At 42.4% G+C, this 16073-nt stretch overlaps 1 protein-coding gene across 8 annotated transcripts in view; it reads left to right on the forward strand.

Moving 5' to 3' along the window:
* Nucleotides 1-16073, forward strand: part of PACSIN2 (protein kinase C and casein kinase substrate in neurons 2) — a 140458-nt gene that overhangs the window by 50409 nt on the left and 73976 nt on the right. The window contains exon 1 of one of the 8 annotated variants that reach the window (XM_073317063.1): nt 7519-7615. The exons of the other annotated variants lie outside the window; for them this stretch is intronic. The gene's annotated coding sequence lies outside the window, so the exon portion shown is untranslated. Of the gene's footprint in view, nt 1-7518; nt 7616-16073 lie in introns of those variants that run through there. 8 annotated transcript variants of the gene reach the window in all.

A 16073-nucleotide genomic window follows, 5' to 3' on the forward strand; every position in this document is an offset into this window, starting at 1 on the left:
ATTACTATCTAGCTCAACCCCAGAGTAACTCCAATAAACCCTCCAACACCGTATAACGATCTCTAAGGGGCAGCAAAGCCAGACTGAGAACATAATTCCCAACCCTGTTCCCAGACTGGAAACGTAATTCCCAATCCCACCTAGCCTCCAAGACACAATGGCAAAGATATGCAACAGAGACTGCACAGAAAAAACTCGCTGTGCACATACCACTTAACATCTCCAAGGTTCCCCCAAGAGTGGGAAAAATCTCAGAGAGGTAAAGCAAGAAATGCATGTAAAAAAATAATCCTATACTCTCTCTGGAATATGAACAATAACGACTTGTCATTTTTTTAATACCTCTGCACCTGCACTGGCCAAACCTGAAAGTACACACCCTTATTAATGGAGGAGCAGCTGTGAAACCTGAGAGGGAGAAAATGGAAAATTTGCAATGAAGTGTTCATGGACATGATTACATAGCCCAAAAAACCTGCAAAAAATGTGTAGAGGTGGAGGTAGTATCTGAGGATCAAGGGGAATCTGATAAGGAGCTTTCCAGGGAGATCGTTGCTGTGGTGAAGGACAGCATGTTAGTTGTCAGGAAAGGGCACTGCCATGGCCAAAGATAGTATGGAAAAAGAGATTCAGAGGTAACTCCTGGAGGCAATACAAAACCAATATGCCCTGTTGCAGTGCATGTTACTATTAAGGCAATAGGCAAGGTCCTATTGCACACCAGCCCCCAGCCATATTATGCAGCCCCTGGACAATACAAGCTGCTGGGAACAACAGTAACTCCTTCCCACTGTAGCAGTGCTCCCAGAGGCCATTCCCCTCCCAGATCCCAGTTCAGGGAACAGTGGTACCTGGGACCCCAACTTTTTTGAGCTGCCTTATTGCCCCATGTGACTTTGGACCTCAGCATTCCATCCTGGAAGTCCCACGAACCAGAAGAGGCAGAGCCAAGATGTATACAAACTCCTCACTTAACATTGTAGTTATGTTCTTGAAAAATGCGACTTTAAGTGAACCGATGTTAAGCGAATCCAATTTCCCCATAAGAATTAATGTAAATGGGGGAGTTAGGTTTCAGGGAAATCTTTTTCGCCAGACAGAAGACATTATATACATATACAGTATAAGTTTTTAAAAGAATTTTAAACAAACAATTTAATACTGTACTCAGCAATGATGATTGTGAAGCTTGGCTGAGGTGGTAGAGTCAAAGGGTGGAAGAATGTGGATCATGCAGCTGCTCCTCTTGCTGTTCTTGCTGAACTTTCCCAATTCGGAAAAACACATCTTGCGATTGTTTTGCTTTCTTTTTTTTCGTGGTAAATTGCTTTATAACAATTCATTACATGACCAACTCCCCTAATCACTTTGGAGCTGGGTTCCATGTCAGGATTGTAATCATTAAGGATTTGCAAGCCAGCTTCAATCATTTGGAAAGGCATTTGGCAGTCAAGTTTTGATGGGTTGGTTCTTCTTTTACTTCTTGGCCTTCTTCTTCCATTGCTTTCATCACCTCTAGTTGTATCAGATCTTCATTGGTTAGCTCTTCTCTGTGTGATTGCAGAAGTTGTGTAATGTCTGCTTCTTCCAGCTCATCAAAACCTACTTTCTTGGCCAAGCCAAGGATCTCTTTCTTCATAGCAGGGACATCATTTTAAAATCCTTTTTAAGTCATTGGCACATTCAGGCCACAACTTCCGCCACACACCATTCATGCATGCCTGAGTAACTTCAGCCCAGGACTTGCTGATGTTATCGATGCACTTGAGGATATTGTAGTCACACCAAAATTGCCGAATCGTAGGCTTGCCTTCCCCATTGATGGCTCTGATGAGCTGGTTGAAAGTACGGCATAAGTAATATGCCCTAAATGCAGCGATGGCTCCTTGGTCTCTGGGTTGGGTGAGTGATGTGGTGTTAGGTGGCAGAAAGACAACTTTGACTTTTTTGCACAGGTCGTCCAGGTTGATTGGATGAGCCGGTGCATTATCAATAAGTAATAAAATCTTGAAATCAAGATTTTCCTTGGCACAGTATTTCTTCCATGGCAGGATGGCATAGAGAGTCAGCCATTCTGAAAAAATAACTCCAATTATCCATGTCTTCTTATTGGATCTCCAGATTGTAGCTTTAAACTCTCAGCTGCTTTGGCCTTAGAACTCTTAAAAAGATGATTTATTTTACATACATGTAAAAATGAGGGCAAGGAAGTGGTGTAGACTGAAGGCTGATTGTACATGAAGGCTAGTTGAGTGCTTCACCATCAGAACATAGTGTATAACATAAATATATATTATACACTATAATATATATTTATATATAAGCTCAAATTTAACAAACTTTTTCTACAAATATAGGAGAAAAACCTGAATAATTGTAGGAGGGGCTGGTAGCACTGTCTGTTAAGGTTGTCTGACAATTCCTATTATAATATTGGAGTAACTGTATAATATAAACCTGCAGTCCCAGGGAGAACTTTTCTTCCCTTGGCTGCATTAAAGGCTGGAGGAAACAATATGTAGGTCTGGTTTAATTGATTAGTTATAGGAGTTGGATTTGAATTACCTCTTTTGAGGTTCAAGTTTGATATCTTTTTAATTCTAAAATGGCTTTGTTCCTGAAGGTGCAGAAATCATTCGTCTTTCCTTTAATTTACCTTTTTTCCAGTGGTTCACTAAGTATACTTTAAATTGAAATTAAAACAAACTGTAACTGCCGCTTTGAGTTGCCTGTTGCATCGGAACACAAATAAATTATTGATGTTAATAGTGCACAGCGTGTTGCTGTTTGACTACAGAATCAGTAAAGCAAAAAAGAACAAGAGGCCTGTGGTAAAATAAAGTGAACTCTCAGATAGATCACTGTATCCTGGACTGGTAATTCTGTGTCTGATTTCTTCTCAAATTGTAAGTCTCGTTTTTTCCTCTGAGGGTGGGTGACTGTAGGGATTACAACAATGCATATTAGTACGTTAATTTAATTAAAGCTATAGTTAGGGTTGCCAACTTTCTAATCACACAAAAGCAAACACCCCTGCCCTTCTGTGAGGCCTCGTCCCCCGCTCACTCCATGTTTCTAAAGGCAACACCTTTTTGTACACTGTGAAAATTTTAGTTTACTACTTTGGTGCTAAGGCGACTGGCTTAAGAAAGCCTGAATAAACTTTCAACTTGCTAGTTAAACTACTTGTAAGATTTTGAATTTGTTAATGACATTAGTATTTAAAGGGATATTTTCAGACCTATGATTTAGTAATGCAGTAATTTTTTTTATTTAAAAAAAACCCTAAATACATGAAAATTTAAAAATATCAGTGAAGTCTTCAGTTTAAATCAGCACAAATATAAATGCTTAAATTCCCTGTAAATGCATGTAGCAATCAATATCCCCTTACAGTGTTGGCAACCTCATGCTGCAGTGTGAGAATCTGAAAGTGAAATTGGCTAGAACAGTAGTTCTCAAACTTCCGTGCACCGCGACCCCCCTGAAATTACTACATGACCCAGGCTGAAGACCTTGGGCTTTTGCTTCAGCCCACCTGGCCACAGCAAGTCTAATGCTGGTTCTGGCACTTTGGGGTCCCGACCCACAGTTTTGAGAATTGCTGGGCTTAAAATTAAAAGTGAATGAGGAGGCCTAATCTGGACCATGGTTTAAGTTGGAATAGCATTGGAACAGAGTTCAAACATGATCCAACACTCAGCAGTCTCTTTTCAAGCTCTGTCTTGTCTTTGTCTTTATCTGCAGTGAATAAGATTCAAAAGGTAAACTATCTATATTTATACTCATCCTGTCATATTGCTCGGGCTTGCAGGAGTGAAATCAGGAAGGCCAAATCACACCTGGAGTTGCAGCTAGCAAGAGATGTTAAGAGTAACAAGAAGGGTTTCTTCAGGTATGTTAGCAAAAGAAAGAAAGTCAAGGAACGTGTGGGCCCCTTACTGAATGAGGGAGGCAACCTAGTGACAGAGGATGTGGAAAAAAGCTAATGTACGCAATGCTTTTTTTGCCTCTGCCTTCACGAACAAGGTCAGCTCCCAGACTACTGCACTGGGCGGCACAGCATGGGGAGGTGGTGACCAGCCCTCTGTGGAGAAAGAAGTGGTTTGGGACTATTTAGAAAAGCTGGACGGTAACAAGTCCCTGGGGCCGGATGCTTTGCATCCGAGAGCACTAAAGGAGTTGGCCAATGGCTCTGCAATCACATCCGCCATTATCTTTGAAAACTCATGACGATCGGGGGAGGTCCCAGATGACTGGAAAAAGGCTAATGTAGTGCCCATCTTTAAAAAAGGGAAGGAGGAGGATCCTGGGAACGACAGGCCAGTCAGCCTCACCTCAGTCCCTGGAAAAATCATGGAGCAGGTCCTCAAGGAATCCATTCTGAAGCACTTAGAGGAGAGGGAAGTGATCAGGAACAGTCAGCATGGATTCACCAAGGGCAAGTCATGCCTGACTAATCTAATCGCCTTTTATGACGAGATAACTGGCTCTGTGGACGAAGGGAAAGCAGTGGACATGTTGTTCCTTGACTTTAGCAAAGCTTTTGACACTGTCAAAGAATTATGGGCTGGATGAATGGACTACAAGGTGAATAGAAAGCTGGCTAGATTGTCGGGCTCAACGGGTAGTGATCAATGGCTCCATGTCTAGTTGGCAGCTGGTATCAAGTGGAGTGCCCCAGGGGTCGGTCCCCTGGCCGGTTTTGTTCAATATCTTCATAAATGATCTGGAGGTTGGTGTGGATTGCACCCTCAGCAAGTTTGCGGATGACACTAAACTGGGAGGAGTGGTAGATACGCTGGAGGGTAGGGATAGGATACAGAGGGACCAAGACAAATTGGAGGATTGGGCCAAAAGAAATCTGATGAGGTTCAACAAGGACAAGTGCAGAGTCCTGCACTTAGGATGGAAGAATCCGATGCACCGCTACAGACTAGGGACCGAATGGCTCGGCCACAGTTCTGCAGAAAAGGACCTAGGGGTTACAGTGGACGAGAAGTTGGATATGAGTCAACAGTGAGCCCTTGTTGCCAGGAAGGCCAATGGCATTTTGAGATGTATAAGTAGGGGCATTGCTAGCAGATCGAGGGACGTGATTGTTCCCCTCTATTTGACATTGGTGAGGCCTCATCTGGAATACTGTGTCCAGTTTTGGGCCCCACACTACAAGAAGGATGTGGAAAAATTGAAAAGAGTCCAGTGGAGGGCAACAAAAAAGATTAGGGGACTGGAACACATGACTTATGAGGAGAGGCTGAGGGAACTGGGGATGTTTAGTCTGCGGAAGAGAAGAGTGAGGGGGGATTTGATAGCTGCTTTCAACTACCTGAAAGGGGGTTCCAAAGAGGATGGCTCTAGACTGTTCTCAGTGGTAGCAGATGACAGAACAAGGAGTAATGGTCTCAAGTTGCAGTGGGGGAGATTTAGGTTGGATATTAGGAAAATCTTTTTCACTAGGAGGGTGGTGAAACACTGGAATGTGTTACCTAGGGAGGTGGTGGAATCTCCTTCCCTAGAAGTTTTTAAGGTCAGTCTTGACAAAGCCCTGGCTGGGATGATTTAGTTGGGGACCGGTCCTGCTTTGAGCAGAGGGTTGGACTAGATGACCTCCTGAGGTCCCTTCCAACCCTGATATTCTATGATTCTAAAGAACAATTTGGTGTGTTTAGCTTAAAGGTTAAAGTTAACTTAATTAAAAATATAATTTTCTTATCTATTTTAAGCACTAGAATGTCCTTAAATATTTTTAGTCTCAGATCTGAATAATTTTCTGTTTTCTTGTAATTCTAAAGTACCTGCTTCAACCTTTCAAATTTTGATTTGGAAAGAGTTTGAATAAAAAGCTCCATTGTTCATGCATTTAAAAGGAACAGATCACTGTTTTGTTAAATGAAACAAGAATTAGAAAGGCCAGGTGTGTCTTTCATGCGGATAGTACTGAAAACTACATTCCTCTGAGCTCTGGAGTCAGTAAGTTCTGCACCATTGCCAAAAAAAGTTCTGCTGGATAGAGGTAGAAGTGATTGTTTTAAGGTCTGATCTTTTTGAACCATTGTGGTTGGAAATGAATACTTTCCAGTTGCATAAAGTAACTAAATAGTACTAAATGATAAATAGTCATTAGCTTGATAGCACAAAGATAACTATTAGACTGCACTTTTAATATCTTTTGGGAGATGGGTGTGGTGTCTGAAGAGTGGGTGTACCTTGATGGTTTATGCAGTCATTATCTTTGAGGGTTAGACCTTTTGTGTCCCAGAAGGGTATCTATCAGTGACAGCTGCAATTTCTTCTCTTGGGCTCAGTCTCAACACCTATTTAGATGTGTTTAGGCCGGTCTACACTTAAATCTTTTGCCAGTATAGTAAGGTTGGTTAGGAATGTGACTTTTAATGACATTTCTGTATTAGCAAAAGTCCTAATATATGGGTGCAGTTATATCATCAAAAAAGTGCTTATGCCAATATAGCTTATTTCACTCAGCAAACCAGTATAACCGAACTGTTTTGGCTGGTATAAGCTGTGCCTACACTAGGAAAAGGTTTTGCAAGTATAACTATACTAGAAGCCTTTTCTAGTGTAACCTGGGACTTAGAAAATATGGGAAGAGGACACAACCTCTATTCCCTGTCCTAACCTTCAGAAAAAAATCCCAATGACACACTACATAGGAAGGTCTGTGTCTGCCTTTCTCTCCCTACTTCCTCCAGTTTGCTCTGTTGCTGTGAGGACCAGATTTCTTATTATTTCCCCACCTACTCATCTTTCTTCATTTTTAGGTTTACCTACGTTATTTCAAGCAGAGCCTTCTGTTGTAGGCATGTCATGCCAGTCAGTCCTCGCTAATAGTAACAGAAAAGAAATTTCTGCTAGGGATGGTTTCAGGGATAAAATTAATCTAAACGAAAAATCACTTATCTGAATGGTTATACTTTAAAAAAAAAAAAAAAAAAAGCAAAAGCTCTCGTTGCACTTTAAAGTGAAACAATTTAGTTTTCTTGAAATTGGTTACCTTTATCCTACTTCTGTTCCATGTCAGCATTATATTAGTGATTATAACCCCCCCCCATACTCTTCCTGAAACACAGTAATCCAGCTTTTTAAGTCTGTAAAAATAGAAACGTCATAGCTAACTCTTAACTAGGGGTGTGCATGTGTATTTGTGGAAATTGGTACCACAACAGTTTCAATTTCACTGGTATAGTAAAAGAAAGAAAAAAAAACAACTCCACTTTCTCCTTTAACTCTTCACTAGGCTAATCATATACTTAAAAATGTCTTCAGTGAATTCATACTTTGAATGAAAGATTTACATTATGAACATTCAGATTTATTATAGTATGTAGGAAAGGCAGTCCCGACATATTACTGCGGTACATAAATATCAGGAATGGTTGTGGAAAAACCTGAGATCTGTGAGAGCACTGCAATGTGAAGGAATGACCTTAGTTTGAGCTACAAGGATTTCAGCAGCCAACAGGAAATGATGAAATGAGCTCTGAGAGATTCTGCTTGTGGAACTGGAGGTCATACAGAGCTGTGTAGGGAAAAGACAGGTACTGAAGCTGGTCTGTGAAGTTATGCAACTGAACTTGGCGTCTGAAAGAAAAATGTGAGTTACTTACGGTGTACATTTTATTAAGGTAGACCTTATGCAAACTGCATGTTTAATGAATTGTTAAACAGCTTTAATTTTTTTCAGAACAGGTTTCAGCTGCTTTGTACAAATAGTTTGAAATTATTTTGGCTGAACTGATATTTAGCTAGCAGCGTGAAAAAAATACTGAATGAGTTTGGTAAAATGATACCCTACCTTATTAAGAGAGGGTAGGGTATTAGCTAAAATCCATGGAAACATTCTTTCACTTTATCAGTATGGTGATCATATTATTTGTGGATTTATGCTTTTGCTTAGCATTGTTTCTATTTTTGTAAGTACTTTACAGATATATGCTCTGTCAGATTCCAGAGTACCTTGCATGACAGCTTATCTTGAAAGAGTTTTCATCTCTGGGGCAATACCTTTATTACGATTTTCCAGTTTCCATCTATAATCATAGAATCTTGGTGTATTCATGTCATTCTTCTTGCAGCTAGAGAAGTAGTTACTTTGCCAAGATTGCTGTAAATGGTGTTTCATGCCTTTCTGCTAGGGAATACACAAAATGCATGTCCCCTTCTTATTCTACCATCTTTACTACTTATCCCCACTCCCTGCCTAACAAAAACAAACCAAAAACGCAACCATTTAGGGGCTAACAGCATAACTTCGTCATGCTTCCAAATACCATTGGCTGTTGTGCAAACCATAATACTACTTTCAAATGTGAGTTTCCTACATAGAAAGATGGAAGTAAAGCACTGAGAAAACAGTTTTTAATATTTAGCCTACATAAAAGTTGGTGTAAGTAGACTTATATTGAAGTAAGATTTTTGCTATGAGGAGGTTTCATATGTGGGCATCTGTGTAACTTACTGTCCTTTCAATTATCCCAATTAAATCAACTGTGTAGCTATTTCTCAGTGTCATGCTTTAATTTATAGCCGGTGATATGGGACAAAGATTACACAGTGATACACTCCAGGTTTCTATACTTCTGGAAATTAATAGTTTTAAGATATAGTAGAATTATTTATACTTTGCAAATTTTCAATAATAGTTTCCATATGCACTGTTTAAAATGACTCTGCTACAGAGAAGTTGAATGTTAATGTTCGGGACACCAAATTGATTTAATTTCTTTCAATACCAAGTTGCTTGAAAGAATTGCTGACAATTACATGCTTTTCAAAGGTAACCTGATTGGGTGGGGGGGAAGAAATAGTCTTGTGCCCCTTTTTGCTGCTTTATGACATAAATGTGGCCTGAAAGGTTTCAATCACAAGAGCTCTGCTTGGTTTTTTATGTTAGAAATTAAGGTCAGTCAGGTTGGAAGACTTTGACAGGAGAAGCAGTGAAATGGGTAATATCACAAGAGCCAAGGGAGTGAAAGTTGGGCAATTGAAATGGGAAGGGATTATTCATCAGACTGGACTTTCTTTAAACATGTTTAGCTTCAACAACTAATAGTTTAAAGAAAAGGAGCCTTCACTAAAGATTCAACACTTCTGCTCCTTCAATTAAGATACTAAAACTCAAATTGTTCCTGAGACCTCTCAGTAGTTCTTCAGCAAAAACAAGGAAGGACAGTTATGATATACCTGTTATTTCTAAAGTAAATAAGCAGTTAGAAAATCCCAAAACTTTTAAAGAAGGCCTCCAGGATTTTTTAATAAAAGAAAGTTTAATTCTGTGCAGATCATCTTTGAAAGAGCTACAATACTGCAACGTTCTGTACAATTTTTCAGTCTTGTAATTTGAATATTTTAATCCTTGTCTGGGATAGACATCTAATTTTCATAGCAAATTTCAGATGTCAGAGGGGTATTGCTCAAATGAAAGTATATGGGTATGTCATCTAAACTGACAATAGTCCATTCTTTCTTTTCTAATTATACATGTGCTTGTGCTCACGCACACACTGTATTCATATAAATGCTTAATTCTTTGGATACTGCGTGAACACATCCCACTCTTTCATTTGACTGCCAGAATGGAAAATGCAGGTATTCTGTGAAGATTTAATATAGGATGAAATAACTGGTGTTCTGGTGAGTGTTCAGGTTTTTTTGGGGTGGTGAGAGTACAAGAGGAAAAGGAGAAACTAATCAGCTCTAATTACCATCATTATTTAGCAAAAGTTTTGTCCATTTAAAATGCTCTTGATTTTACACACAATTATATTGCTGAATGACTATAAAAATTATATAATCTGAAATATTCCCAACTCTCTTCACAAAAGGTAAAGACAAGTTGGAAATAGCTTTAAACTTTCTTGTTGCCTATGTTTCAGATTACTGAAATGGAGAAATAACTACAATTTCAAATTACTATTCATTATTTAGGATGTCTGTTTCACTTATTTACATTTCACTCAGGTTGGTCAAAAATGTTTGTTTACTTTTCTTTCTAGCTCTTTTGCATTAGGTGCAATATTAGTGTTTTTTAAATCAAAATGGTCATTTTGAAATTTAAAAATTACATTGCAGGGAGTCTTGTAAAAAGCCTTAATTTAAAAACTTAAATATAAACAAAACAGAAACTTAATATTTTGGACCTAATTACCCAACAGATTGGCTGTTTATTTTCATGGTTTCTCTTTTATAGCAGCAGAAGAGAGTTGCTGTCAAGATGGGAGACCTGGTTGTCTCCTAATTCCCTCTGACTTCATCCTGTTATTTCTGTTTAGGGTTTCCAACTGTCTAATTGGACAAACCCAAACACCCTTGCCCCACCCCTTTCATGCCCCTTCCCCAAACCCTGCTCCTTCTGCGAGGCACTGTCTCCACTCACTCCAGCCTGTCCCTCGCTCTCCCTCACCCTCACTGACTTCTACTGGGCAGCGGGTTGAGGTGCAGGAGCGGGTGCGGACTCTGGGCTAGGGGGTGGGGCCGAGGGGTTCGGAGTATAAGAGGTGGTTCCGGGCTGAGCCTGGGGAGGTGGTTGGGGTGCAGTGGGTGCAGGAGGGGGTGCAGGGTGCGGGCTCTGGGAGGGAGTTTGGGTGTGGCTCTGGGCTGGGGTGAGGGGGTTGGATTGCAGAAGAGGGTGAGGGGGGCTGCGCTTACCATGGGTGGCTCCCAAAAGTGCATGGCACATCCCTCTGGTAGCAGCTCCTGCAGGGGAGCAGGGAGCTCTGTGTGCTGCCCCTGCCTGCAGGCGCTGCCCCCACAGCTCCCATTGGCCGCAATTCCTGGCCAATGGGAGCTGCGGAGTTCGATGCTCGGGGCAGTGTGTAGAGACCCCCTGTCCTCCCCAGGGGCAGCAGGGATTGTGCCGGCCGCTTCCGGGAGCGGCGAAGGCAGTCATGAAGCCTGCCTTAGCCCCACTGCACTGTCAGACTCTTAGCACCCAAAATCTCCCGGTTTGGCTGCAGTAGCCTCTGGGAGATAGGGCCTGATTCCAGGAGACTCACGGCGAAACTGGGAGGGTTGGCAACCCTACTCCTGTTGTATTTGCCAGGAGGTTTGATACTCCTTTCTGTATTCTGTGAACCATAATGAACATCTTAATTCAAAAGCAAATGTTGTCCACAGCAGGAATTGAACCCACCACATAGTAACTTCTCTTACTACTCTGGCTCAAGAAGGTGTCTTTCCATAAACCCTGTATCTAGAAATGTGTGGAGCATGGACTAGCTTGATGCTGGCAGTGGGTAAGTCTATACTGCAGTGTAAGCTCAGAGGTCAAACCCTGGATCAAGCGTAACGCCATTTCTGTCTACACGCAAATCATGCTAACTCAGGGCTTGGACCCAGGGTCCCAAGAATTGCACAGTGATGGAAGTTCTGAGCCTGAGGTAAGCCTGACCCAGGGTTCAAGAATTATTGCTTTGCAGTGTATATGCCGCCACACTGGACTTGTGCTCTGGAAGTCCTTCAAAAGTATCCCACAAACCCAGGGTCTGACTTTTTGTCCTCTGGATAGTCAAGTTTGGTGGACAGTCAGGTTTTCCCAAACTGCACCATAAACAAAGGGCTAGTGTGGCCCCTTTTGGGAGGGCTCTAGGAAGTCTGGGATATGGGTGGTTGGACTCAGTCCTGCACATTGCAGTGTAGAGCCTGGATCACCAAGTTGGGACCCAGGGTTCAACAATTCCTAACCTGGGGTTACAAATGAGGGTAGACATTCAAGCCCTAGGTTAACAAACCCAATGTCTGCAAACTAAAATTCTTATAACCCTGGGTTTACATTACAGTGTAGACCTACTCAGTATTGGTCTTGGGCCTCACTCTCTGCAGTCTGTGCAGTCTACTGTGATTGCAGCTTAGTGGAGACTTTAACTTTTACTCTACATTTGTAACTTTCTGTACCTGTAACGCTTTACATTTTTTCTCCTCTTCTGTTCCTTTTTTCTAAAATTTAAGCTTTTTTCTAGAAACTGAAACTAGAAGGGAGCAGTTATAGCTAACATATAGGATGTAGACTTGACTGTGAATGCTGGAGTATGAAACTTCAGGCAATGAACTCTTAGGGGTAGCACTGCTTTTTGTTAACGTTCAGGCTTTAGAGAGCTTCTAGAGGCTGCTGCGTGACACTTAACGTACTGTAGCTTGCTTTTGCCAAGCTATTCTTGTCCGTTAGCTGGCAAACAGACTGTAGCACAGTTCCTGTGCCTTTGAAAGGCTTCAAAAACATAGAATCACTTCAAAATACTTTTGAACCAAAGACTTGGGAAAAGTTTCTTTGTAATGATAAAATTAGTCTCGGACTACCTTAAATCAGGTTAGCCATGAAATGTTCTATATTAAATTGAAGTATGCTAGAAATTGTGCTTGATGATGAAACATGAAAAAAATATTTGGGTCATCAATGTCAAATGTATTAAAATTATTTTTAAACAGCTTCCTAGGAATGTTACTTTTATACACTAATCAAATAAAATGGGAATGCTTGTTTGGTCCAACACTATACATACATGTTCCTGAAAGTAAACTAACTGTACTTTTTACCTGTCCTTTTTTCCTGGCCACTGCGTTGTGTAGTATGTAGACATCAACATTCGGTATTCTTCAGAGCAGCATAGCCAGTAAGTGGACTCTAGGGGTGAGACACTCCACCAGACTTCTCAAATTCCTAGTAATTATGTTTGCATATCTAGAAACTATTTGATAGAGAAATCAAAGATGGAAAACTTGGAGGAACAGAGGGCAGGGACGGGGAAAACTTCTCTCTCTCCCAGTACTTGGTTGATACCTTTGTGTGTTGAGATACATAGAAATAAAAAGTTAAAACAAACAAAAAAACCCAACCATTTAGATTTTGGAATTTTGCAGAGCATCTATAGTGACATTTCATACCCATAAACAAGAACACTTCTCGTTTAGTAGTTTGATACTCTGAAACCTGTCAATATTGAATCAAGACTAACAGCCGTGTTAGTCTGTATTCGCAAAAAGAAAAGGAGTACTTGTGATACCTTAGAGACTAACCAATTTATTTGAGCATAAGCTTTCGTGAGCTACAGCTCACTTCATCGGAGGCATACTGTGGAAAGTACAGAAGATCTTTTTATACACACAAACCATGAAAAAATGGGCGTTTACCACTACAAAAGGTTTTCTTTCCCCCCACCCCACTCTCCTGCTGGTAATAGCTTATCTAAAGTGATCACTCTCCTTACAATGTGGATGATAATCAAGTTGGGCCATTTCCAGCACAAATCCAGGGTTTAACAAAAACGTCTGGGGGGAGGGGGGGAAGGAAAAAACAAGGGGAAATAGGTTACCTTGCATAATAACTTAGCCACTCCCAGTCTGTATTCAAGCCTAAGTTAATTGTATCCAATTTGCAAATGAATTCCAATTCAACAGTCTCTCACTGGAGTCTGGTTTTCAGGTTTTTCTGTTGTAATATTGCAACTTTCATGTAGTAAGCTATTACCAACAGGAGAGTGGGTTTTGGGGGGGGGTGGTAGGGAGAAAACCTGGATTTGTGCTGGAAATGGCCCAACTTGATTATCATACACATTGTAAGGAGAGTGATCACTTTAGATAAGCTATTACCAGCAGGAGAGTGGGGTGGGGGGAGAGAAAACCTTTTGTAGTGGTAAACACCCATTTTTTCATGGTTTGTGTGTATAAAAAGATCTTCTGTACTTTCCACAGTATGCCTCCGATGAAGTGAGCTGTAGCTCACGAAAGCTTATGCTCAAATAAATTGGTTAGTCTCTAAGGTGCCACAAGTACTCCTTTTCTTTATTCAATATTGAGCGTTAAGTGACTTTGCATCATGGATTGTTCTGCAGTGGAATCCTTGAGGGCATCTGAGTAATGCTTTCACTAAAAACTGCTGATTTGACCAGAAGCGTTATTGATCAGGGAACCAGGCAGCAAACATACTCCAGGGAGTTAATGTATCTGCTTTTAAAACATAACAAATACAGCCTTTTATAATATGGTAAAAGTAACTTAGGTCTCAACCTTTTAATTTAATTTTAGTTCCAATATTTACCTGACTGCTGTCTCCTCATATGAAGAATCAGATTCTGCTTGTTAACTGCAGAGATTGTGTAAAGCAGTGTTTCTCAACCTTTTTGATACCAGGGATTGGCTAGCTGCCTTCCTAAACTGTGTCAAAGAGATCTCAGGGACTGGTGCTGGTACATGGACTTCATTGAGAAACACTGGCTTAAAGGAATGGTGGGAAGGCAGTGTTAACTACTCTCAGATATCTTATTGGCCTGAAAGAGACACTAGCACAGCGTTTCTCAAATGCTGCCACTGTGGCTTTTCTTGTGGCCGCAGCCTCCTGGGCTGTGATTTGGCGGTGGAGGGGAAAAGCAGTGCAGCTCCCACTCCCCCGCAGTTGGTCCTGGATACACTGCTTTGGAGTTGGTTGCTGGGGCCTCCAGCAGGGGTTGGGCCCGGGCCCTGCCCCTCTCTGGGTACACCTGGGGCACAACGCTGGAGGAGCAGGCAGCCGGTGAGTTTCCCACCTTCTTGGGGTGGTGGGGCTCAGGCTTTGGGCTTCAGCCCTGGGGTGGTAGGCTCTGGCTGTGGGGTTTGGGGCTCAGGCCCCGGGCTTCAGCCACCCAGCTTCAGGCTCTGTCCCTGGGTCCCATCCCCTGAGCTTCAGGCTCTGGTCCACAGCTGCCTCCCTCAGGCACCCATCCATCCCCATCGCCCCTGGCCTCCCCCACCTTCCCTGACTCCCCAACCAGGGCTTAATTTGTTCCCAGGCTTGCCAGGGCTGAGTAAGTCTGCTGTGAAAAGTGATACTTGCATGTTTAATATCAGTTTTCATAACTGACATACTAGCTAGCAGTAAATAAATGACCATGATTTGGACGTGTATATGTGCATATCTATTTGTTTTTCCTGAAGCTAATTAAGTATTTTAGGAAAGTGTCGGAGTGGCCACCAGCGAGAGTTGATGGCCGCACTCTGAGGCCACCAAGTAATTTGTCCTGAGAACCCCTGCACTAGCAATCCATGTTCTGTTGTGGTTCAGCTAATGAGTCTGACCTTTGCAGACAGCACTGCATTAATTTGTTATTTTAAAGGGTGTTGCCATCAGTCAACCATGTAGGTTGATATTTTATGGAAAATTAGTTGACTCCTAATATTCCTAAAATTGTTGCACCTAGGTCAGATGTTGTCTCAAGCAGCATTGTAACTGTACATAAATATGCATATTTGAGTTTTTCTTTACATGTGCCAGAAATATCCGTTGCACTGTAAAGGGAGAAAATTGAGCTCATTTGCTACTTTACAGTGCTATAATCCTTGATGTGTTTGCTCTAAAATAGCTCTAACTCAGGGGTGGGCAAACTTTTTGGCTTGAGGGCCACATCTGGGTATAGAAATTGTATGGCGGGGGTTGCTCACAAAATTGGGGGTTGGGGTGCAGGGGCGGGGATGAGGGCTCTGGCTGGGGATGAGGGATTTGAGGTGCAGGAGGGTGCTCCGGGCTGGGACTGAGGGGTTTGGAGGGGGATCAGGGTTGGGTTGGAGTGCGGGGGGGAGGGATCTCAGGGGTGCAGACTCCAGATGGTGCTTACCTCAGGCAGCTCCTGGAAGCAGTTAGCACATCTCCGCTCCGGCTCCTATGTGGAGGCACGGCCAGGAAATTCTGCGCACTGCCCTGTCCGCAGGCACTGCCCTGGCAGTTCCCGTTGGCCATGGTTCCCGTGGCCAATGGGAGCTGTGGGGGGCGATGCTAGGGGCAGCGTGCAGAGCCCCCTGGCTGCCCCTACGCATAGGAGCCAGAGCAGGGGACATGCTGCCGCTTCCAGGAGTTGTACGGAGCTGGGACATGTGTGCACGGAGCGGCCCCCGACCCTGCTCCTTGGCTGGAGCGCCGAAGCTGGGCAAGCTAATTTCCCTGTAAGCTGTGCAATGGCGCAGCAGCCTATGTAGCGCTGCACAGGTGCTTAGGGAACCTGTCTGAAGACCTGCTGGGGGAGAGACGCCCCTTCCCTGACCCCAGCTCACCCTGCGGCCTGGACCTGCTGCGGCTGGAACGGCCCAAG

This window comes from Lepidochelys kempii, chromosome 1 (genome assembly GCF_965140265.1).
Source record: "Lepidochelys kempii isolate rLepKem1 chromosome 1, rLepKem1.hap2, whole genome shotgun sequence".
Taxonomy (NCBI): domain Eukaryota; kingdom Metazoa; phylum Chordata; order Testudines; family Cheloniidae; genus Lepidochelys; species Lepidochelys kempii.